Here is a 26011-nt window from a genome sequence, read left to right as displayed (position 1 = left end):
TAATGGGCTTTGCAAGTGGTGATTTAAGATGACTGCTTCAGAGAAAAAGTGTTCATGTTTAATAGACATCACCTTCACTTTGTTGTGGTTATCTGTCCCATTCACTTCATTCCACAAGCTTTATTCCATTCCATTCATCTGCCTGAGAAAAAAACCAGCAGAAAGATGCCAAAGCATGCAGATGATACAAAATTATTCCTCATGGTCAAAAATTATTTAAAAAAAAATGCTGAAGGGTCCAGAAAGAGCAAAATCATTTAGGGAATGATAGTTAAAATAGCAAGTACAATTCATTGTGAATAATTATGAAGGCTAATAATAAAAATAATTAAAAAAAAACCCAAACATACACAATGCTGGATTCAATTTAGCTGTTACCCATAGCAGTCAGGATGGCAAACAGATTGTTTGGAGTTATTGGGAAAGGACTCTGGGTATAAACAGAGACGTATTAAACTGCCTGTAGATCCTTGGTGTGCCCACACTGTGATTACTGTATGCATTGCTGGCTAGGCTGTCTGAAAAAATCATATGGTCCAAGTAATAAAAACACAGAAGGCTGACAAGTGTGAGCAAGGGGTGCAGAACAAGTTCTGCAAAGAGAAAAGACTTGATAGTCTCCAGTGAATAAAGGGGCAACTGGAAGGGAACTTTAAATTAAGGAAAATGAAATCCTAAATGGTGTGAAGCTGATCAGTCAAAAAAACATTTTTGCACAATGAAAAATTGAGTCCAGCTTTAAAATACAGATAATAGCTTTAAAGCAAATGAAAGGAAACTTTTTTTTTTTTTTGCACAGCAATATTAAACCAATAGCCATGCAATATTCAAAATGCAAAACCCCCAATACACTTAGATGAATTAATCAAGGAAAGGTAAACTAATGTTTCTTAAACATGACCATCAGATATAATCCAAAGCAGGAAGTTCTGATGCTGCTAGACTGGGAGAGTGTGCTAGCAAGAGATGTATGTATAATCTAATTTTAAAATCTCTCTGGATGTACCTTGATTAGTTACTGCAGAGACAGAACACTGGGCTAAATATGTCTGCTTATTCAGAAGGAAGTTGGACTGAGTGCCACATTCCTATTTTCTTAATATTCCATACCTGAACAAACACAGTTCTAAGTTAATATTGCCATCATATTTTAAATAATTATTTACTTTAATATCCTCGTGAATTGCTATAAAATATTAGTTTTACCTATTTCTAAATGGGTTGTATATAATTTATGATAGCACCCAAAAACTTCTATGCACCCTAAATTAGGGTGGGCTTGGTTGTTCATATGCTAAAATTATTCATCTCAAATTTATGGGGCCTTTGCACCACATTATTTGAGGTATGAAGCATTCTTCAAAATTAGGATATCTTTTCTGGCTTCTAAATTGGTTTTTATTCATCTTTGCTTCTATCTAGGGCTGTTTTCAGCTTGTCTTCCTAAAAGTTTTCAGAGACTTGTTACTAGTGAAAATCTCTCCCATGGCACAGGACTCTCTGTCCCATACTGTGGTTATTTAAAGCATGCACAAGGTTGTCAGGGTAATGGAGGTTGAACTGACATGCCTGGAGCTGGCAGATACATTTTAGGCACCCCTACAGTCTTATGCTTCTCAATTTAAACTGTGCTCAAAGTGGGCATAATCCCTGCAGCACAATCCAAGTGTGCCATATTCCATGGGAATTTCATTCCCTGGCCAAGAAGAATATTACCAATACAGCTAATGAGTTGTACGTACAGCAAAATGTTGACCAAACTTCAGAAAATTAATTATAAGTAACTTTGACTGGGGAGGAACAGACACAAGGAGAGGCACACACATACCAGGGCTTATTCCCATGGGAATTTTTGAAAAGTAATCAGGCAGCAACTTCAGAGGCAAAATATTAAAAATTAGCCTGGAAAATTAAGACAAATAAAATATTCAGAGCTCGAGAACAGAAATTATAAATTATTTCTTAAATTTGTTCACAACATATTTCTTGGCTTTCAAGTGACACAAGAAACACAAAGTCATTTGACCCCTGAGAAACAAGGCCTGTAGAACAGTCTTCCCAAAAGTGGCAAATTCATATTATTCTTTTATAAATGCTCCATAGAAAGTGGAGAGTTTGGAAATTAAAGGGAAATTACAGTGGTCTGAGGATACATACAACTGAATAATTATGAACTCCACTGAAAATTATTCCATTGAAAACCAATTAATAGCCTTGTCTATACATCTCTCTCAAAAGCCTGGTAGTAGAAATGTCTATTTTGGTATTGATTTCTATTGACTCTCATACACTTGCCTGCTATGTAAGCTATTTAAGTATTTTTTTTTTCCCCAGGATCTACTTTTGAACAATACTGAAGTGTTAAAACATGGCAGCATTGTCTATTAAACAAAAAATACCCCATTAATAACACTGAGTACTGCACCTCTATATAAAACAGGAAAAAAAAGTGGGTTTCCACGTGGTTTAACACAAAATATTTTTCCTGAGTGTAGTTGAACAGCCCTCTGCCATCCACCTGGGATACACTAATCACAAGAAGAAAATTCTCAGTATGCATATGCCTGTATAGCCAAACACAGCAAAGCAAAGAAACAACCCCACCTGTATAATTAAGGTATTTTTAAAAACTAAAAGCAAGAGTGAAGACATTTACTTATTTTCCGATTATACATTTCTGAAGAAAATGTGCTGAATTTTCACCCTGTAAATCTTATCTATAAGGTGTCCATATAGCAACTCCTTTTCCCTCTTGTTTTTAAACAGGTAACACCTCTTTTTAATCCTTTAAAAGACCCACAGGGCACATTTGAAGCTGCTTTTCAATCTCTTAATTGAAACCTCAGCATGGTAATCGCAAGTGTTAGAAAGGTAGGAATGGAAGGGCTGTTTTTGGGAGCAATGGTTACTGGGCAGCACTGGAGGCACTGCTCTTCCCAAAACAGAGGGAAGCACTGCCAGGGGACGTGGCAACTGCTTTGACACCTACCTGGGGAACTCAACTGTAGAAAACAAAAAAACATAATGATCAGTGCCCCGGGTAAATAAATTACGTATTGTGCACATGGTTCTTTCAAAGGAGAGCAGGAAAAAATGGATCTTTTCTGCTAAGAGGGAAGGCTTTTCCAAAGAGCTCTTTTGTTTTTATTTTGTTACCCAGAGCAGCTGCTAAAGTGAAGGCAAGCTTTGAAGAATATTGCATATATTTTAGAGATTACAATATCATAAAGGGAAAGAGTTTTAAAGTTGATGAAAATAAAGGACAGAATTTTTATCCATATTGTCCCAACTCTTTTCTGTTTGAATTTTTAAACTCAAACTCTTTGTCAGAAGAGAGATCTGTGGGCCTGTTGCCAGAGCTTTTATGTGCAGAATCAAGGTCTCTTGGATTTTCAAAAAAGGACAAAAAAGTTAAACTGTTCCTGTTAGTTGCAAAATACACACAATGTGCCAAGCTGACAAGTGCTTTTGCTTCATCTGGGTTTGCAGTGACAACTTCTAGAGAAAACAGAAAACAATCTTATTCCACATTCACAGAGCTAATCAGGGACAGCCTTTTGAGAGAGAAAATCCTCAAAATATACTCTCCAAAAGAAGAAAAAAAGCTCTTGGATATCAGCTTGCTTAGATAATAAAGAATATACAATAGTGAGCTAAGCTGTGGAAAAGGGCATGGGCAGAGGAATTTGAGTATATCAGATCTGCAGGGCTTGGCTAAACTGTACCTGTCCAATAAAACGCCAGTTCAGACTGGGCAGGGAACATTAATGTGGGAAGCAACTTGTGAACACTTCTAGCGCTGCTGCTTGGCTTCTGAGATAGGTGCAGTCCTATCCCACCTACGACAAGAGGAATCTGTTCACATGAAAAGAGAAAGGAAGAGAAGAAAAATTCTTTTGCCGTAATTATCCCGCCTGTTTGGCATCTACTGTGCCTATTGCTTGCCCCTCAGTGGTGCTTCTCCTCATGCTTTCAGAATATACAGGGCAATTCCCACTGATATCTCAGATTTTCCCTAATGACCTCAACTGATTAATTATTGTACAGCCCTGACAAACTTCTCTTCTTCCACAAGGAATGTCTGCTGAGAAAGGTGCTACTCTACCCAGTGGTAAATAACAAAAGATGTGAGAGGATTCGATACCCTTTGGCCTAACCCCATGTTTATCTGAGCAAATATTCCATCTGGACGTAACAAAGCAGGCACTGTTCCTTAAACCACTGTAGAAACTTTGCTCCTATACATTGGGTCATTCATTTCCAGCATTCTTCAGACTGTGATTAATTTCAGAAGTGAAAATGCAGATGTTTGTCTAGCCAAATATTTGTGTGCACTTAATATCGCGTTGCATTACGTACAAACCCTTACCCTAATTAAACTGAGGCATGAGCAATGTCTGGATACACTTGTAGGAAAGGGTATAAGGTTAGTTTATACAAGTGCTGAGTAATCCAGTTTATGTGGAACAAGATACTCCATTCTTCTACTAAAGATCTGACTGGAACTGCTGAGGTATTTTTGAGCGTCCATCTTGCTTCCTGCTTTTCCTCAGCAGTCTGCTATCTTTTCTTTGCTGCTTGTAAGCATTGGAAGAAGGTGATAATAAAGCCCTGGAGAAATTAACTAAGTATACACTCCCTAAAACACCATAGGAAAAAAAATGAAAAGATTGACTTTATAAAGTCAGAGGAATCCTAGCGGACTCAATTTGAATGAAATCACAAAAGCTTGCTGATTAATATGCTTAACAGTCTTTATAAAACATTATAAATCTGCTGAATACCTCCAATGTATAGATTATAAATATATTTGTTCAAGAAGCTACCACAAGAGGATTTATGAAGTTAGAAAGCTGTGAAGAATTTTCTATATTTATTCATAAATCTTTAATCTTTTATGCTGATAAACAAGCGTCCAAAAATATTCTGAATCACTTACAGCAATTGTCTGCCTTTCAAATGTGAAATACAGGATAAACCCTTCTTTGCAAAATGCAAAATAAAAAGAGCTAAAAAATATGAGCAGTTTTCACTTTCCTATATACAGAATTTAAGAAGCGTATTTATTGCATTAGCTATGCATCTGCTGCACATAGACCCAGTATCGACTTGCTTCCTCAAAGGAAGAGTGACTGCCAGTTTGCATTTAGTTCTCCTGGTTTGATCAAGTGGGTTTAAGGGAGCTAAAATGACAACTGGACATTTAGCTACTGCACACAGCCCTGCCCTTGTCATATTTTCAGAGAGAAAGGAGAGAGCCGGTAGTGGTTGCAGTTGTCCTGATCATGTTTGCATCCAGCAAATGTTATCATCCAGCTTTCAGTCCTCTGGAGTGCATCAATAGCTCCATATCTTTTAATATGAATTTATTCCAGCTCTCAAGATTGATGGCAGATCAGGAAACGCAGGCTGGGCAGTGAGTGCTGTGATTTCTTAGAGCTTCATTTACCACTAATGCAAATCACATTAGTTTCTTCATATGTTTAATGCTCCTACTGCTAACAGAGAACATTTCCAAGACTGCCAAGCTTGTATTTCTATAACCTCAAAAAAAATATATTACCTAAATGTTACCTACCATTACAAAGGGTGTATGTGGTCCAATCCAGGATGTCTTTTTAAGAACCTGTATTTTCATAGAGCTATAAAAACTAATGATAGAAAACCTAAACATCCTTAGCTGCCAAGGATTATCATAAATTAGGCAAATTTAGCATTTAAAAATGAATTTTTAATAACATCTTGAACATCTTTTAACATACATACAGACTAAAAGAAGCCTTCTGTAATCTTCTTCAGCATAAGGAATGGGTAAACAAAGTTTTAACGTAAAACACTTATTTTAAACAATTCTGAAGCATCAGATCTGGTTACACATTATGAAACCCAGCTGGCAAAAATCACCGGAGAAGTGGAGAAGTGGAAAACTGCAGAAGAGGAGTTACATAAAGACCAAACTTACTGAGAAGACCACAGAAGAATGAAGAAATGCTCTCACAGAAGACCTGTAGCTAAAGAGCTGAGAAGATTAGAAAATCTACTCTGAAACACAAACAGTGCTAACACCCAAGCAATCATCAAATTACTTACACACTTTACTTGTACTGATCTTAAAATGTGGGGGAAACAAAACTGAAAAAGTGCTTATCATCTCTCTGGGGAAATTTTATGCTTGGATTTTCAGTGTGTACAGGCAAAAAATGTGTTGTGGTTCAAATGGGTATTCAGCATTTAAATGTGTGATTGCACTGCAGGCTTAAATTAGTGAACTTGTGTTCTGTTGTCTTTCATAAAAGTGCAATTAGTTATGCTATTTGACCCTTCCTGTGCCTGAAATTCTAGCCGACCTTGCATGCCATGACAGTGATGTTCTAAGGGAGAAGTGGGGTCAAAGTTTTGCATAAATGCAATATGAGATTACTTCAAAAACAAACTAAATATGTGTGTGTTTGTACTATGAATTGTTTGAAAATTATGGGATGGATCTGATTTTTATTTACATATGTACCAGAGTGAGTACTGAGTCTGGACTTGGATTCTACTTTTTCCTGCCGACTGATGGCAGAGTACAGGTCCTCAGCTTTCGTCTCCTATGTTAGTGGGTTTACTCAAGTGTAATCTGTGGGAAGAGCACCAATTATAGGCAAATATATCCAGAACTCACTGCCTTTCCCTTCTGTCCCCTCTAAGGAGGAGTTATGTGCTTGATGAGAGCCTAGAGAAGCACATTGTGCCCAGGTGCCTGAGGAATGTTTAAATAAGGGGGTCAGAAATCCAGTGGGTCCCAGGAGAGGAAAGCACTGCCAAGTCCCCACTGAACCACGTCCCTCAGTGCACATGCACATCAACATCTTTTAAACACACCCAGGGAGGGTGACTCCACCACTCCACCACTTCCCTCAGCAGCCTGTTCCAATACTTGATAACACTTTCTGTGAAGAATTATTTCTGAATCTCCAACCTAAACCTCCCCTTATGCAACTTGAGGCTATTTCCTATTGTCCTCCCACTTGTTACCTGGGAGAAGAGGCTGGCTCCCACCTGGCTACACCCACCTGTCAGGCAATTGTAGAGAGTGATAAGCTCTCTCCCCTGAGCCTCCTTCTCTCCAGACTGAGTCTCCTCAGCTCCCTCAGCTGCTCCTCATCACACTTGTGCTCCAGACCTTCCCCAGCTCCATTGCCCTCCTCTGGACATGCTCTAGCACCTCAATTTCCTTCTTGTAATGAGGGGCTCAAAACTGAAGGCAGGATTCAAGTTGCTGAGCACAGGGGAATGATCACATCCCTAGTCCTTCTGACCACACCTTTTCTGACACTTAAGTATTGCTAGAATAATTCTAGATATGCTTTTACTCTCCACCAAGCAGTGTTTGTCAGAACAAACTAAAGTGCTTATTTTCAAACAGCAAACATTCAGCATTAGTAAAACCCCTTAAGAGTTAAGTACTGATTAAGTAAATCTTGTTGCTCTTCAGTTCTTCTAAGAAATACAAACAATAAAGCATTCAGACTCTGGCAGAAAGACATGTGATGTAGGCTTTAGTAGTTTTGTTTTGTTTTTTATGGAGAGCAATTGATTTTGTTATTGTATTTAAGGAAATGCTCATAATCTATTTAAATTTTCATGATACCTTCAGTGGTGGCATGGACAGCTTCCTGTAGAAATCCTAGCTGATCATTTCTGTGGTCAGTATTCAGCCCTATGTTCTATGTCAGCTCTATATAGTTCAAGACACACCAAACTATTAGCAGAGGCAAAAATATGAAGATTCAAGATAGTAGGATTGAACTATGACACCCAGATTAAAAGGCACGAGAACAAAAATTGTGAGAAAGAACCAGATGAGATCAGAAATTATGTTCTCTCCAGGCAGTAAGATAATGACCTGTTTTCCATTTACCTTGCAAAGTAGCTGTTGCCTATTCATATACATACTATATATATGTGTGTGTGTATATATATGTATGTGTGTGTGTGTGTGTGTGTGTGTGTGTGTGTGTGTGTGTGTGTGTGTGTGTTTACACGTGGGTTTTTCTACCCCAAGGGAAGCTATAACTCAAACACTGCAGGCAGAGCAGGTACTGAGGTTCTGAGAGTTTACCTTCCCTAAAACTGATTGAATTAGAGGTTTGGCAGAACTCACTGGAACCTGAGAGGCATCTGTGACCAAGACTTATAATTTTGACATCCTCCACAGGCATTTCTTTTTCTAACATATCATGGTGACAGCCCCTGCTACATATCAAACAATACAGAGCAACACATAACAATATTTCCATTTTTACCAAGTCCTGTATAGATGACTCCTGAATTTAAATTCTGGCCTCCCTCAACATCTGAGTGTAGAAATTATTCTGTACAATTGCAAAGAAAAGGTAGATATGAGCTCCCCAAACTCTACAACACTTTTGAAATCCTAATGACAAACGTAAAATAAATTATTTATTAGATGAATAAAATATTTAGATGAAAATTATTCTCTATATAACTGACATTTAAAATCAGTCACAAGCTAAAACTTTAAAAGCTAAGCATAACGAGATTGCTTAACTTTTATTTTTTCCCCCACAGAAAACTGAAAAGTGTATTAATTTTGAATGGGAAAGATCTTACTGTTTTTAATACTCTCATGTTTTAACCATCTTTTGGGTTGCAACAGCAAGCTGTTAGTTATTTCCTTGAAAAGGAACTGTATCCTCATGCCTTAGGCTAAACAGCACAATTTAAGAAGTCAGAACATCTCAAAGCACTGAGAGCCTTCCAGATTTCCATAATGCAGTTTTCTCAAGCAGGAATCATCTGTTCCTTGAAGTTTGGCTATGACAATAGGAGGCACTGCCTACACTGCCATTGTGAGGCATATAAACATTTCAGTCAGCTGCACCTTGAGGATGCCTTGGTTTTAATTTTGAAATCCTTGTGCATTCCAATGCTCAAAAATGTTAAAAATGAAAAGGAAAATATCCAGGAAATGGAAGACAGTTGTGAAACTCTGGCCATGCAAGAGAAGGCAAACAAGCAGATGCCTCCACCTACTCCTTCACTCATGTGGATGTGGCATCAGTCCAGGAACCCTTTGATTCCAGGAAATGGGCTTTTATTGTTGCTGGACTATTAGTGATATCAAATCAGCTACAACATTTATTTTCATATTTAAAAGTCCATTTTTTTCTAATTGAAGAATCATCAGACTGTTTCAGCTGTCCTTTTAAAACATGGAGATGAATCAGCAAGGTTCAAATCACAGTGATTGTCTCCATTCAGCATGAGAGGCATCTGAAATATATTCCTGCAGTTCTACTGTGTTTTTCTTTAGCTAAAAAATAGGACATGTTTTTTGACCAGGCCTAACTGGCTGAAAAACAGCCTTCTACCTGTATCAAACTGTAATACCTTAACTATTTAAGCACACCTTACATCTCCAGTTGCTATAATATAAAAATATTGAGCATACACATAGCTGAGCTGCCGAGCTGTGCTTAGCCACTTTAAGAATTTACAGGAAATGCATTAAACATCTTCCATGAATACTGTTTGTACATTTACTCTTAAGGTTCTGAAATATCACTTGATAAGTTCAGTATTACAAATAGAGTTTTATATCCCCACTGATAGCAAAACAAGAGGAAAGATAATTTACACGACAGTCAGGAACGGTGGGATGTAGGAAATGACCAGGCAGAGCATTTGGAGGGCAGTGAACTGCCAAGCATCACACCAGGAGTCATGATATGCTCAACAGGGTGCAAAATAATTTGTGATAATCTCTCTAGGAAAGATATTATGCACATCATGTGTTATTATTTATTGTCTTCTGGACAGCAGTGCCTGACTCAAGGCCATCAGAGGAACATTTGCCTGAGAACTGTGAAGTAAAAATTTGAAATAAAACTGGCACAAAAACATTGACAGTCAGATTAAAATAAAGCACATTCTCCACAAAAAGAATTCAGTTATCCTGAAATACAACCGCAACTTCAGAGATCTCATCAGATTTATTCTTTGCTTGATTTCTTCTACCTCTAAATCAAAAGTTGTAATGCTGACATTTTTAGAGTGCAGCACCTCAGGTGTAGCCACAAATCCACATTTAGTTACTTGGTGAAAAATAATTCAATTGGGAGTGGTTATAATGACCCAAAAGTCCTTTTTCCTTCCACTCCTTACATTAAAGAAGTTGACTTCTTGATTTTTAATGATCATATTAAATTATGCCTCCCTTCTTGGGGTCAAACTCACCAATGACAAAAGCAAGAGCACCTACAGAACAAAACCAGACCTTCAGTGGCCAGAGGGAATTTAACTTAGGAAACATGAAGATTAACCTTTTTTTCTCACATACTCTTCAGATCAAATTTAGTCTTTTTCTAGATTTAATTTGAAACTTACAGTGTTTGGGTTTTGGTTTGTGGGTTTTTACAGGTGTTTTTTGTGTGTTTTTGTTGTTGATAGCTGACTGGGTTTTTTTTAAGCCATTCATTGTTCACAGTCCCTAGAGGTCAGGATTCATAAAGTAGGAGCCCACAAAAGTTAATCAAGGATGCAATCTCTAAAACTATGAGAAAGAACCAGAAAAAGATCTGGACTAGAAACACATTTCTTTCAAGCTTTAAGATCTAGCCAGTATTTTATGTACAGTGTATAGTTCATATATTTGCTTATGCCAACATCAAAAGGGACATTTCTGATTCAAAGAACACTGAGGTAAAGTCTAAAGAACAAAGTTTCCAAGCAGTTAGCCCCTGCTGCATGGGCATCAGCATAAAAGTAAAAGGAATTTTAAAAAGAAAGGAAAGAAAAAATACAGATAAAATATTCTTAATGCATCCAGGGTCAAAAGGAAGTGCTTATTCACATAACACGTAATTAAATTGTGGAACTCATGGCCACAGGATGTTGCGAAGGCCAAAAGGATAAATGAGTTAAAAAAATAATTAGGCAAATGATTAGAAAAAAAAAATCCATTAAGGGCCATTAAGCACGAAGATGTGCATGCAGCCTCTGGCTCAGAAAATCTCAGTGCCACAGATTGTCTGAAAATGAGAGAATAAACTATGAAAATGCTCAGTGTTTAGCCTTTTATGAAACTCTTTTCCTCAGCACTTTGCTGACTACTCCCCAAGGAGAACACTGACTGTAAACTTAACTAGTACAGCTGTTCTTATATCATGATGCACTACCTGGTTATGTATAGCATCTAAATAACTCCAGCATCAAAACATGTCCTCCCACATGCTAAATTTTTAGTTCCTGAATAATAGTAACTTTTAAAATAATTTTACAGGGCAAGACTTATGACTTATTTTCAGTGTGCAATTTGCATGTAAGAATATTAAAGAAAATATATAGTACATCTAGACAGGGAAGAAGTTAATTGCACAATGATACAGATGTTGCTACAAAATTAGATATTCTGCACCCAACATAAGTCACAATTTCTGTCAGATTGACAGTAAGAAGTCAGTGTAACAGATTTCTACTATAGATGTATGCACTTTATATCTGTATGTGTGTCAGTATGACTGCATGTGCAGAGACAGAAAGGGATTTATATACATATAAATATGTGTATAAAACACACAAGTCTTGACAATAACATACTAAAATACCTTTTGTTTGGAATGAAAAATCTTTTTTAGCATCCTGTAATCATACTGCACATTAATTGAGTATGCAAATGTCAGTGGCCAGATTGTTGAGGTATATTGTATTTAGATTGCAATTAACTCCCTATCATCCATTTCTACTCTGAAAAGCCAGATCTTTGAGGTGCTGTGTGCTCTTTTGTTTTGAGCCAAGGAACATCAGGAAAGGATTTCAGCTACGTGGCTTATTCAGCTTTCTTCTCAGCATCTTTAACTGAGTGCTTTCAAAGGCAGAAGCCTGACTGTGTAATCTAACCTGATATTTCAGTCCTTCCATTATCCGTTCAGTGAAGATTTACATGTCTTACTGCCCACCACACATCTACATTAATGTAACCATCCCTCCCTGCTCCCAGTCCTCCTGATTACAGAGCTTCCATTTGCTCTTCTATTATTAAAATTTTAGTCTGTGGTTCAGTGGATATTCAGGTTGGAGCCCCACTTTGCATTGCACTGTGAAATCATGGCTGCTCCCTGAGAGTGCTTACGTTTGACAAAACGTGACAGATGGATCAGGCAGGCATATGAGATGTGAGGCTGGTAGGGAAAAAGGCTAATGGAGTGTCTGCAGTTGTTAAATGAACCAAATACTCTGCTCTGAACTTCGATGGCAGTGTATAAGCAAACCTGAATATTTTAAATGGTAGGAATCTAGTCAAGTGCTGCACGATACCAACCTGCTTAACAACATCTGGATTTTTTTTTTTTTTTATTTTGGTAGTTCTTGGAATAGACTTGGGTTTGGTTGTACATGTTAGGTCCTTCACTTTTTACTGGAAGAAAATCTACATAAAATAAAATAATGGCTACACTAAGGAGCAACAATGTTTTTACCCTAATAAAAGTTTTGGTGCAAGTGTGCTTGGATTACATTTAAAAGAGGATGAATCCCTTCTGTACTGAAAATCCACATCTCCAATTTAAAACCCAAACCTGCTATTGGTAGTGAATGCCATCACCACACCTGCATGAGGGCAGCTTCTGCATTGCTAAGCATCTTCAAATGGACCCCAAATTCTGTCATATTGCATTTCACAGATGATAAATTCACTTACATGAGACAATAACTCTGTAGTAATTTGGTTAGCCTTATTAGCAGCTACTGATTAAAATGAAAATAAACCTCAAAAAACCAAAACTAACCGACAAACAATTCAAAGCACTCAAAATCACAGGGATTTGTTCTCCTGAGATTTTACATCTGTAACTTAACTTACTGATGAATGATAAACATGCTGAGTGTGGGAACAGAGATGGCATGCTTTCAATTAATTCCATATATATTATAATATTAAATTAATCTTAATTTGTGGCAGCAAAGATAGATGGAAATTATATTAAACAGTTTATTGTTGACTTTGTTTTTCCCTTACAACAACTCAGCAACACTAGAGATGTAGCTGTAATCACAGCTGGTGGCCTGTTTAGCAATCTAACAAAAAAAGAGGATGTAGATGCACTAACTTTGCTCACTTCTTTCAAGATCATGTTAATCTCACAATTCTCACTGCCTCTCAGTAGACTGCAATATGGCATAAAAATTTTTTTCAAATCGCTACTCAAGCTTCAAAAATCTTAAATACCTGAACCAACTATCTCTTATTCCATTAGCAGGTATTAACTATTCCTCAAGTGTTGGCATATGAGATAAGCAAAATAGCAAACGAGATTTCTATTATGAAAACATAAACCTCTATGAAATTACCATAATTTTCTTATGAAGAAAAATAATTAAAATATATTGAAACATTTCAGTTGGCATACAGCCACACAAAGTTGCTAAAAACATCTTGGAAGTAAACCAGTTCCAAAGCATATGAGAACTAGAGATGCAAATCTAATGCTTACCCCATTTTAGTGTAGGATTGTTTGGTGTACCAATGTTTCAGTGACAGAGGTAACTGCCATTTAATCTGTTTCAAAAAAATTATTAGTTTTAACTTAATACTGGTTTTAGTGTACAAATATTGCACTTCAATTTCTGAATTTTTCACAACTTAAATTTTTTCCACCTCTTTCTTAATTAAACCTGATTAAAATATAGCTTGAATTTCATAGGAGAGTTTATTTATTTAAAAAATTTATCTTGAGTACAAACCCTTATATTTGCATTTTAATATGGGGCTTTTTTGAGTTGCTTGGTACTATCTTTGAGTGCACCAAAACATTTTTAAGCATATTGGTTTTCAGTTTAGTTTTAGTTGAATAAAAATCTAGGGCAAAGTGTGGTTGTGCTAACTCTAGTGGAACCATTCACTCGAAAGCAGAGAAATTGCAGGCAAACAGAGCATGCTCAAATAAAAAAGTAATATAGTTTTTAATTTCATTAATTCTCTTGAGGACAGAGCATTTAAATGACCTAGATAGGCTAGAAATGGAGTTCTCAAATATTTTATTGATTTACTTGTGTTTATAGATCAATTGTATACAAGTTCTTTGTTCAGCGATTGCTTCACCGAAACAAGTAAATGTTGGGGGTTTTATACCTAGCTGCCTATCTTCAGATTAAATTGAATATACATTTAATTTATTCATATCCCTTAAAATACGTTTTGGTTTTGCAGGTACAACTGGTTTTTAAATATGAATAGTTTCAGACACATCAGTACAGGAATGTAGGTGACTAAGGAGTGTTTGGTTCAAAGTACATGCTAACCACAGAAGGCTTTAGCTCAGATTTTGTGAAATCCATTATTCTTATGCTAACTCTTAATAAATTGAGAAGTAAAAGTGAGAAGCATGTTTTAACACCCCAGATTCATTCAAGAGCTGTGGAAAACCAGCAGCATGTTTCAAATTCATCACAGTATAACAGAAACCAGTGGTGAAATACACAGGTGACTCCATTGTCTCATTATTTCTTCTCTAAGATTCAATTCCCATTATACACACAATTTGTTCCCTTTGCCTATTCCAGCTCTTATTGAGCTTTATGGAAATTTTAAACACACAGGAATGTAGAATGAAACTGTCAACTTAAAATGAACCTTATAGTAAAACTCTCAGTAATTTCTAATTTGCCTCAATGTGAGTCAAAAATTTTTGTTTTGGAAGTTTGTTTTTGTGCATGTGTATCATTCAAACAAGGAAGGTAATCATAGACCACCAACTATTCATCGAGGTTCCAGCTTTTCTGTACATCAAAAATAAACCACACCATAAGAGTCTCAAGACTCAGGCAAAGCCAAGGACCTGGTGTGTGGTTTTTTCATAAATCAGAAACAGAGTCCAGATCCATAAACCTTTTGGGAAATTTGGGCCAAGTTTTGAGTGAATTTTGGAAAATCATACTTTTTAATGAAAAATCCATGCAAATAATGTTTTTGACATTCTCATCTTTTGGACACTTAAAATGCTAACCTTGAAATAAAATTCAAGGAGATCATAATAAAATAAAAGACTTACTGAACATATTAAATTAATTTGGAAATATATGTTTATACACGCACACACATTTGACAGATTCTCTGTATACTGTTTTAACAATGAAATGTGTAAAAGATTGAGGTTTATTTCAGTACAAAGCCTAAGAAGAATAATGTTTAAAAAAGAGAAAAAGCAGTTTTAGTATTTTTTATTTGTATCATAAATAATGAAATTGTTGCAGTTGGATGAGAGTAGACTAATATTAAAAATATTTTGGACATTTCAATATGCTTCCATGGACCAGGAGTTTTCCTAAAGGGACTAGAAAATACATTCTTGCAGCTGAACCTATATGGGAATCTCTTTTCTCAGAAAAAGAATTAGGTTTCAAAATTTTTATAGGTCTATGAAATTTAGAACCATGAAACCTAGTGTTGATGTACTTCCATTCAAGTAGAGAAACAGCTTGGGTATGGGCCTTCCACCCCCAGGAAAATGCTGTGTTGCTCATTACATCTTTATAGCTTTTAAGCTTTTCCACTTAAAATTTCTTGCAGCTGATAAGTTCCCATTATAACTAAAGTGACGGAAATACAACAATCACTGAAAAGATTCTATGCAGCTCAACAGAGCTGTGCAATGGATAATGGCAGCACAGTTAGTCACTAAAATGTAAATCCAAAGCTCAAGTACTTATTATTTGGAAATCTTACTGACTTCAAACAACTGAAACAAGTAAAAGACCCTAAACAAATTCAGCAACCAAAATTATTTCAGATTAACAGTAATATTTTTTAGTAATAGTGCTGGTAAGTGTGTTCTCCACAGTAGATTGCAAGAAATAGAAATGTACTTTAAGAGAGGAATAGTTTTGAATTTCTTTACATCACCTTTCTCACACACACACACACAAAAACTATTTCATTTGCCAGTGCATTTGTACTTGTCTTGTACCTCCTTATAGGAGATGATTATATATGTACGTGGGCTTGAATATGTTGTTTGTTTTCACTTCTATGCAGCTCACACAAAGAGTGGCACTGCTGATACTCAATGAACCAGCCACTAAATTTGTCCTCCACAATGAGCCTGAGATCAATAACTAATTTTGAAAACTGATTAGTTTGCAGCAGGGAAGTAGACACAGTCCAAATCTTGCCAGAGGATATAATCAGCCAGTAAATAGCAATATTAGTGCTGTAGGTAATGGGCTGGGAACAGCAGAGGAAGGGAGTCTGGCCCAACTCAGATATAAAGGGCTTGACAGGAAGGCCAATTCAAATTCTTTTTTTTTTAAGTCACATGACTTAAAACGAACTTCTTTTTTTTTTCCTATTATTCTTATTTTGGTGCTGGACTAAAGCTTATTTTTATCACATTCCCTTCCTGGAGACTAAAGAGTGTTTGTAATGCATCCTAATAAAGTTGCAAGTGCAGCCTTGGGTGATTATTAAAGAGCTGCAGACATTTTTACAGATCTTTGCTGGTTGTGAACTCCAGATGTTTCCAACATGAAAAATGTTATGTTCTAACAGTTAATGTTGTATCACCAGCCATTCAGAAGATGTATCTTCTTATTATAGCTGGAATGTTGCTATGGTGATAATTGTAAAACTGTGACCTAGAAGGAAGAAAACAAATGTATTTGGCACAAAAGAGGATAGGTAGTGTATCAATTAAGCCAATGAATGGGAAGATAACAAAAAGGTGGTAGGAAATTAAAAAATTATGCGCGAGTCTTGGATACCATATGATGTACTGTATAATTAGCACTTTTATTTTCATGTGGAATGTATCCGCAGTTACCTTTGAGGACACACAACACCCTGTCTATATCCAAAATTACAGTGCTTTGCCTTTTCCACAAACCCATCCATAAAAAGCATCCCTATGAAAGACTTGCTCACACAAGGCTTTCTATAATTAATTAATGTTTTGTATCTCGTGTTTTGGTACTAAACACTGAAGTACACTGCGTCAGCAGATAGAATTGGCTATAGGTTTTGAGCTATTAAACCTCAAGGGTCAGAACAGAAACAGATTCCATGCAAGTCTGGCCATGGATTATTTGGGGAACTATGCTTAGGATCACCACAATTCTGCATTTCTATTGAGTCTATCAGGGGTAAATCAGCTCAGGGGAGTCATACAATCCCCTGGGGCTCAAACCATGGACAGACCCAAGTCCTCTGCCACTTCTGCCAGCCCTCTGCCCATCACCTTGAGCTAGTTTCCCTCTGTCTGCTCATCCATTTCATCATTTGTTCAATAGGAACCCTTTTTACAAAGGGCTTTTTCAGATCAATGGATGAAACATGCTCTTAATTTCTAAGCTCATAAGCAGACGCATATGTGGAAAAACAGTGACTCCCATTAGGAGGGTAATGATCAAATATCCCATCTTCAGTCAACTGCTATTGCTGCTGCAAACTGCAAATGTTTTCCAGCTCACAAGCAAAGAAAATTTCTGGTATGTGCTAAAGACATCACCATTACCATTCATCCCAATCAGCTTGATTAGACTAAAAACAAACAACAGGAAACCATCTATCTGTGTGCACATCAACCCTATTTCAGGAGTCCTTGTCACTGAAACAGAGAGTGAAGCCCTGCCACTTGTTCTTAAATGTATATCCTCTATAGTTCTTTCCTACAAATCAGGAAAGGAAGGAAACAGAGTAGATTACATTTCTTATTAAATTTATGTGTTATAACAGCATGCAATGTGCTTGGAAATAAATCACAGAACAAAGGACAAAATTACAGATTGAACTGGCACACTGTAAATCTCTTGATGCTTTCAGATGGAAACTGAATGTCTTTCTGCAAGTTATGCATCAGTCAAAACACTTTTGAGATAAAGGCTTTCAAGTGATATTTTCAAGCCGTATTAGTCCTCCTGTAGCTCTGCACTTCACTCAGACTGGAAAGTAGCCAACAAGCATGGTTTGAAATCTGTTAGTTTATGTCTTGAGGGATTTTTTCCAGCTGTATTAAAGAATTAAGACTGAGCTCCCCAACTCTCTCTGCACTGCCTGCGTGCTGATCTGGGGCAGGAAAAGAAACAGAGGCATGGTGAGCTAAAGGGATTAATCCAAGGTCAGATTGAAAGTTAAATGTAGGATTTAGACATAGATGCTTGCTGCTTGATTATGTTGAAGTTAGAGAAAACAGTGAAGCACTTTTATTTTAACTTCAAAGAAATACAACTGTTTTGCACATGGAAGTGCAACAGCATGGTATTGGGGAAGGTTTTACATCAAGGCAAACCACAACTATGAATCAGACCAGAAAAATCTCACACTGAAGTTCTCCTAAACTTTATTTCTCCACATATATATACCTGTTTAAATAGACTTTGAGTGAGGATTAAAAAGATATGGGGAAGAAATAGAAAACTCCAGCTGAAAGGGTAAAAATAAACATAATAAAATCAAGCATAGCTTGAACAAACAGAAGCTTACATGGCCTAACAATTTGAATACAATTGTAATTTTTTTCCTTTGTATCTTTCTTTCTTCCTTCTTACTAGCTGAGCCAGGGCTAGTGACAGGCACAAAGAGAAACTGTATGAGGGAGACAAAGGTCAAGATAATGGTATTACTGTGCCACTGCAAAGAACTCTTTGCTAGATGGCAAAAACTAAAGGTCACTTATAAATGTGTTTTTCATTTTCTCTATGGAAATGCTAGAGAAATGTAAAGAATCCACTGGAACTATAAGCCAAGAAGATTAGTTTGATTTTTTCAAGATAATAAAGACAAACTACCCAAGAATATTCTTGTTTAGCTGTGTCAGGCCAGAACATTCTAGAATTTTAAAACCAAAAGAACTACACCGCAAAACATTTCTGTTCAAGAAGTCCCTGATAGAACAAAGGAAACCTCTTCAATATATATATTCAAAGCTATTTGCCTTGCTCCTCTAGGACAGTCTCTCTGATCCCTCTCCACTGACACCTGTTAGTGAAGGTACCTTGTGCTGCCTTTACAGCTGCACCCAATGACCAGCTCTTACCTTCTGCACCTGATCCTGCTGAGAGGGCAGGGGTGAAACAACTCTCATATGGGTAACTAGCCAGAGACTAAAACTCACAGAGTTCAGAATTCAACAGATAAATCTGGAGAAATTAAAATGAGTAATAACCTGCTAGTTGTGAGAGCTAGAATATGCCAGCATGCAAGGGATGCTTCTTTTAGGTACTCTTCTCTGTGGTAAATGCAATGCAAAAGAAACCTGCTGCCATTTTCCAATTTCATTCAGTGGAAAATTACCTTTAATATTCCTTTTGACATCCATAAATTCCCAATCAGGCCACCCTTAACAGATGCCTCCATGACAGTTTTCTAGACCTCCAAAGGAAAAAAAACAAAACAAACAAGAAAAAAAAGCCTCAAGAAAATAATGCATAACCAGGACAGAGCACTAAAACTTTTGGGTTTGTGGAGGGCAGAGGTGGTGATGACCTGCTGTAAGCCAATATCCTAACTTTATCTGGTTTTGTGATGTCCAAGGAAAGCAATGAGTTCTAGCTCTGATGAGAAATGAGCAATTTACCAGCTAACAAAGCAAGGAATAAAAGGAGAGACTAGACAGCTAAAAAAGACAATAATGACCTTTTTCAAGACTGCCTTAATTTTCCTCTTGAAATATTTGGTATTTGTTATATCATGGAATAGTAAATACACCAATGTGGTGCTGCAGCCAGATGTGCTGGCTGTGTATTATTTCACATTGTCCACACTGAGGAAATACCTTCACTGTCATGCAACAAAATTTTACGACATTAAAATAATTTCTATATTTATGATCAAAGCATGAAGATTGAATGACTTTATTGCTATAAAGTTTTGTCGCTCAGCACAGGGATGATATAAGAAAATTCAGCATTCCAGCCCTGCAAGCCTATTCCTTGCTTTTCTGGTCTGGCAACTCCTTTTCTTCCTCTTTTCCTTCCAGTGTCTCTGGGTATTTACCATACATGACAAAGGGACAGTCCAATCAATAGTTGGGTCACAGTTTTTCTTCTCAGGCCCCTTCAAGTTACTGGCTATGACTCAGCAATAGCTTTTTCTTCATAAAGGAACTTTTCTTGGGAGACTCCAGACCAGAATCATGGCAAAACTGAGCTCCTCAGGGTGTGTTTTACTCCAGCAGACCCTAAAATATTTTCATGCAGGAGGAAAAAGTACTTGAGAATAAGAACCATGTACCCAGGCAGCCAACAGGGACTGATGCTCCACAGAGTGTGTCTGCAGCAAGCAGCAAAAACGTGCCTCAGTGTATCAAACACTCAGTGAGACTCCTGAATAGAAATTATTCATGTCATGGTTATGGTGGAATAGAGCAGGAAGAAAGACAGTGAAGCAGAATAAAATAGGGAAGGAGAACAAGGGCACAGAGTGAGGAAAACCAGAGGAGAAAAATGTGAGAAAAAAGAATTGTCAGGCACACGAACTAGCTAAGTGTAAGAGAAAGAATGAGAAAATCTTGTCATGCTGTGGTTAAAACAAAATATAAAAGGGAAATGTGATGCTTAAACATGCAGTAATCTCCTTTTATCCAGTATATAGGAAACGGTCAACCAATTAAGGCGCACTGAAATATTTTACCTATTTTACACTTGAGAAAGCAGAAACAGTGGGCTTATATAACTTGCCCAGGTCACATATTAAGTCAGCAATGATCCAGACGTGGCTCTCTGACCTGCCTCCATGAAATACTTCTTCTCCAGGGGAAGTAAATGACATGTTTTCACTCCAACTTTTCCACTACATGCAGCACTTAGGGGCCTGTAAGGAACCATAAATCTCAGCAGTTCCTCGTTTAAAGTTTGCTTGCAAGGAGATTAAACCAGTTTGCAAATAAAGCAGCTGCCCTTGGTTTCATGGTCAGGAAAGCCCCACCACATCTCACTTTTCCTGTGGTTTGACATCCAGTGCACTCTGCTTCAGGTCTTTGGCACTGAAGAACCGGTGCAAAGGGTGAATGCATTTCCCAGCCTTACCTTTGGAACAAGCTGCATGCAGCACAAAACTTTTGCAATTAATAGGGGCCAACATAGTATTGAATGCCCAATAAATACACAAATTACCCGCCTTTCAAGGTCCATCCACTCATTCTTTGATTTTTATCAGTTAATTAAATGGCTTGTCAGAAGAGTGTAAGGTAGTCAATCCACATATGTGTTGTGTGTTATGTACTTTCAGAAATTACTGATGCACAGTCTAGGCAGGATTGTAGGATTGACAGTTATTATTAAACATCAGCTGGCAAAGGCAAATTGCACCCATTTTAGTCAACTAGTAATGACCTGTAAAATTGGCAAAAACTGTAGGAGGAAAACAATTTGCCACCACACAAATTAAAATAGTGACTGTCCTGGTTTAGGAATACTGGGTTGCATTTGCTGAAGAACTCAACAGAGAAACAAAACCTTGTGATCACTGACAGAGAACACTTTAGTATGTATGAGTCTATGATGTATGGCACAAAAGATATGGTATAGAAATTCTTATTACCTGGAAATTAAGGGTACACTTTGCAGCTTGGACTTGGAAATGAGCTAAATATAAGTTCCAGTGAGTTCTTTAAGATGTCACATTACATACTTTACACAGAACAAACTGACCACAACAAAGGAGCAATCCTATATGTGAACTTCTAGCCCCCAAATGTCAATGTTTCACAGAAAATTTATATTCCATCTGACAGAACTGGGTAACCTTGACCCAGAGGAATGAGAGATATTGGATTAGGTATGCATGTGAGCACAGACTTTCTGCTTTCTTTGAGAGCTTGCAAATGACTGAAGGAGAAAAATAAGTGGTTTTCTGAAGCTGCACAGTCAGATTCTTTCACTTGCTAAGGCTGCATCATGCTAATGTCAGTGAGAAGCACACCCTGTGCACAAGGATTCTATGGTTTCCTTAAGTTTTCCATAATGCCTTTTCCTGCCAGTGAAACCAGATCCTGCAGTGTTTGGTCTTGAGTGAATTATTTGACCATGATTTGTGTGCAACTTGAACACAGACTGAAAACTACACATAACACGGGAATTGTGGATGGCCCAGGGATTAAGCCAGTGGACTCAGTTTACTGGATACTTTGGCATGCAATGGGAATGCAGATGTGCTGCTGGGCACTGCAATAGTATGAATAAACTTTATTCTGTAGAAGTGTACATTTTAACTGCATAAGTGTGTCCCAGCCCCAAACTGAAACTGAGGACCAATATCTCAAAACTGCCAGCATAGTTTATTACTGTATACTTCCTGAGGTTTTCTGAAGTGACAAGGGACTTAAAGAACAAAAGAATATCAACAGATTGGTAAAATCCTTTTACACACTAGCATGGTTTTTAAAAAGACCCCTAACCCTACATGCTGTACTTTTATATATATATGTTCCTTGCTCCTTTTTTTCAGAATATATGAGTTTTTGGTAAAGCCAGGAAGCTTGCTGCTTTCTGACAGACATGGCAGTAAGTAATAGTGAGAATTAAAAGGACAAGATGATTGACGTTTCTAAGTGTAAACACAGATGTTTTCCAACCAGAGAGGGGTGCTGCTTTCTGAAGGGGCTGATAAAGCTTCTGCCACATACAGAGATGAGTTGTGTGCAAGGTCAACTCGAGATAAGGAGGTTACAGCATTGTGCAGTGGAATCCCCTGCATTTGGACCCTGTAGCAGCAAAGTGAAGCTTTGCAATACAGACCTCACCGACTTCCTGGAGACTAAACAGCAGAAAAAAGAATTAATAAGTTATTGACAGAATATGTAAAAAAAAAAAGAAAAATAAAAAAAGCAGCCTAAAGCCGTGCTTACAATTTACATATAAAATTCTGCCTCTGTTGAGAATAGCTTGGATACAGGATTTGCTCTTTAGTGTAGAGCAGAAGTGGAAAAATTTATTATTACTTTACTTTTCTGTCATTCTATAGATAAAGTTAAAAAAAAAAAAAAAAACCGAGAAAAATTTCTGACAAATCTGTAGTTCTGTCAGCGAACTAAAACCAGCTTCATCTATAGGAGAATCTGCTATTCTCTGTCCTTTTTGTACACTAGTCCATAGGTGATTGGGATACATGTACTTCAGTCACCAGCTGCTATGCCAAAACCAAATCACCACTTCTTGTACTTGTAAGGTGCAGTAATAGGAGGCAGGAAGACACGACCTCTGCTACAGCCCTGCACTAAAAGAACCTCATAGACAGGACCTCTTCTGGCCACCAGCTCACACCTGGGAGTTCACCCCAAGAACCTGCACGGATGAACAGAACCTACTCAGAAATAAGTCTTCTGTAGCAGGGACCAAGAAGTTTAGGTGACTGGCCATGGCCACTGCTGTGGAATCTACTTTGCATCTGGAAGAGACGTTTTCCTTGGGGATTTAACACTGCACACCTTCAGATTCTTTCCCTTAAATTAACAGAATGCAGCCCTCCAAATAACTTGAAAATGTGTGGTGGATGCAAGTAATTACTTCCTCCAGGAAAAGTCAAAAACATTTTAAGTGTGGGATGGGTGCAGACCTCAGAGTTTGAAAATTAAATACTGTATATTGTAAGAGTTGAAATCATATCATGGGTCTTTTTGAAGCAAATTTCCATTTGCTCTTCTACCCAGAATTTTTATATTTTTGAGGATTATTTAATCAATTTACATGTAAACAAAGACATATTATACAAAATAGCATTAATAATAATCTATATAATTGCAATATTCCATAATAATATAATAATATAATAATATAATAATATAATAATAATCTCTATAATATATCTATAATATTATAATAATAATCTCTATAAATTGTAATAATCTCTATAGTTCATGCTAGCTTGAGTGCACATCTACTCTTCATCTGTCCTTAAACTAATTTGTTCTATGTATGAATATACAAAATGCCTACAATTACAAGAGTGAACTGTGGAATTACATAGAAAAGTTTAAAATAAGTCTTAAGGATCTTAATAATCACTCATGGTTTCACTCTAAATGTTTTCTTTACAGTGGCAATCCTTTTGTTACAAAAAAAAAATCAAACCCAAACCAAACTAACCAAACAAAACAAACCAATCTACCTTTCTCTGAATTCACATTGATTCATTTATCAGCTTGTCCAAGTTACAGAGCTTCTGGTCTTCCATCTACTAATTCCTGAATAGTGGGGCTTTCTTTGTGAGGGTTTAAGTAGTAGTGTGTCCTGTTATAAGCAGAATGTGTGCAAGATTTGCCTAAAGAGGATAGGAGTAGAAAAGTCATGATTTCTGCTCCCTGCTGTTTGTTTCCCTCACCATCTGAATTTGAATTGCATCAGCTTCAGCATGAGCATATTTTTTGTTGTTTTCAGATTTCTAGACAAATTTCAAGGCCTATATCCATTCCAGGCACACAGCAGTTAGGTGTTGACTACCTAGGTACATTTCTTTTTGAAAATTTAGAATTTAAACTCAAATATCCAGAAGATACCTGTTTCTTGTCCAACCTGTCAGTCCAACCTCAAAATGCTATCCTCCTAGCTCCTAGTTTCACTTCTTTCATTCCACATGTTACCTAATCTAGAGCAGATGCAGCAGTTGATAAAAAAAAATAATCTGATATAAACCTCATTTTAACCAAGTCTTCCAGAGTGAACATTCGTATCATTTTAGTGATGTGCATAAATATACCAAGGGCTGGCTTGCGGAAAAAAAACCACATTAACCTACCTCTTTCTCTTGAAAAGAACGGCAGTTCTCATGTCTTAATAAAAAAAACATGTGGTAGTGATTGGTGAGGGGTGGAGGGGGGTGATTTTCCCTATTTTATGGGAGCCTGATGATAATTCATGTTTTACCAGGGCAGGATGATAGGAACTGTTTCACTTTCTGAACTTCCTTTCTGTTCCTTGCTTGCCAGCATGAGCATTTCTGTGCCTGTCACTATTTAATGTTAAGAATAATGAGAGATGAGGTAATAGAAGAGATTGTGGGATTTTTTTATCACCTGTGCAGCCATCCAGCCAGGGTGAAGGCAGCAGGTGGATAGTGCTGCCATTCTCTCCTTTAGGTTCACTTTCCCAGATAGATCCAAGCCAGTGCAGAGACACAGCAACAAGCAAAAAACATGAATACCAAAAAATGAATATTCTGTTCTTTTGCACTACATCTCCACTGAGCCACCATGCAATCCCTGTCCTAAGGGGAATCACAGAATGGCCTGGGTTGAAAAGGACCTTAAAGATTATCCACACCCTTCTAGAGCAGGCTGCACCATCCAGCCTGGCCTTGGACACTCCCAGGAATGGGACATCCACAGCTTCTCTGGGCATTTTTTAACAGTGCCTCACCACCCTCACTGTAAATTTCTTCCTAATATCTCTTCTCTTTTAGTTTAAAAATATTTCCTCTTGTCAGTATGAGAGTAAGTATGACTTGGGGAAAGAACATATACATGTACATGTACATGTACATATGCATATGCATATACATACACACATACATAATGTCTGGGGTTATGTAGGAAATTGCATATATAAAAAGTAATTTACAAAGATTTATGGCATTACTAACAAAAGACAAAACAAGACAAACAAAAGATACCATTAATGATTAAGTTTCGTTGACTTTTTTTGGTACAAACGTTTTTCTTTACTATTGCCATGACTTTCTTGGTTACCTATCATGTGCACGTGCCTTTTTTACCTCGTGGAGATAAAAAAAAATCCTTGTGAGTAAAGAATTTAAGCACCAATGAAACTGCAAACATTATCTTCTATAATAGTAGAGAAGAATCTGAGAAGCAGGCATGTCATTCTTTCATAGTGTTTGCAACAGGAAAAATGTAATCTCTAATAAATTTTGCTTTCCTGTTATTTTTTCAGTGTAGGTCAAGTCATGAAAGTTATCCATATTCAGTGTGGAGGACACATGCAAACCTGCAGGTATTAGGATGTACTGCTCACTTTTAAACCTAAGTGCCGCCTGGAACGAGTTTAGATTTTGCAATAGTTT

The 26011-nt window shown here is 37.0% G+C and overlaps 1 protein-coding gene across 5 annotated transcripts in view; it reads right to left on the bottom strand.

Moving 5' to 3' along the window:
- ROBO2 (roundabout guidance receptor 2) overlaps nucleotides 1-26011 on the bottom strand; it is an 857210-nt gene that overhangs the window by 472159 nt on the left and 359040 nt on the right. The gene's annotated exons all lie outside the window — the stretch shown is intronic.

This window comes from Lonchura striata, chromosome 2 (genome assembly GCF_046129695.1).
Source record: "Lonchura striata isolate bLonStr1 chromosome 2, bLonStr1.mat, whole genome shotgun sequence".
Classification (NCBI taxonomy): Eukaryota; Metazoa; Chordata; class Aves; order Passeriformes; family Estrildidae; genus Lonchura; species Lonchura striata.
This window is presented reverse-complemented; position numbering and strand designations above follow the sequence as displayed.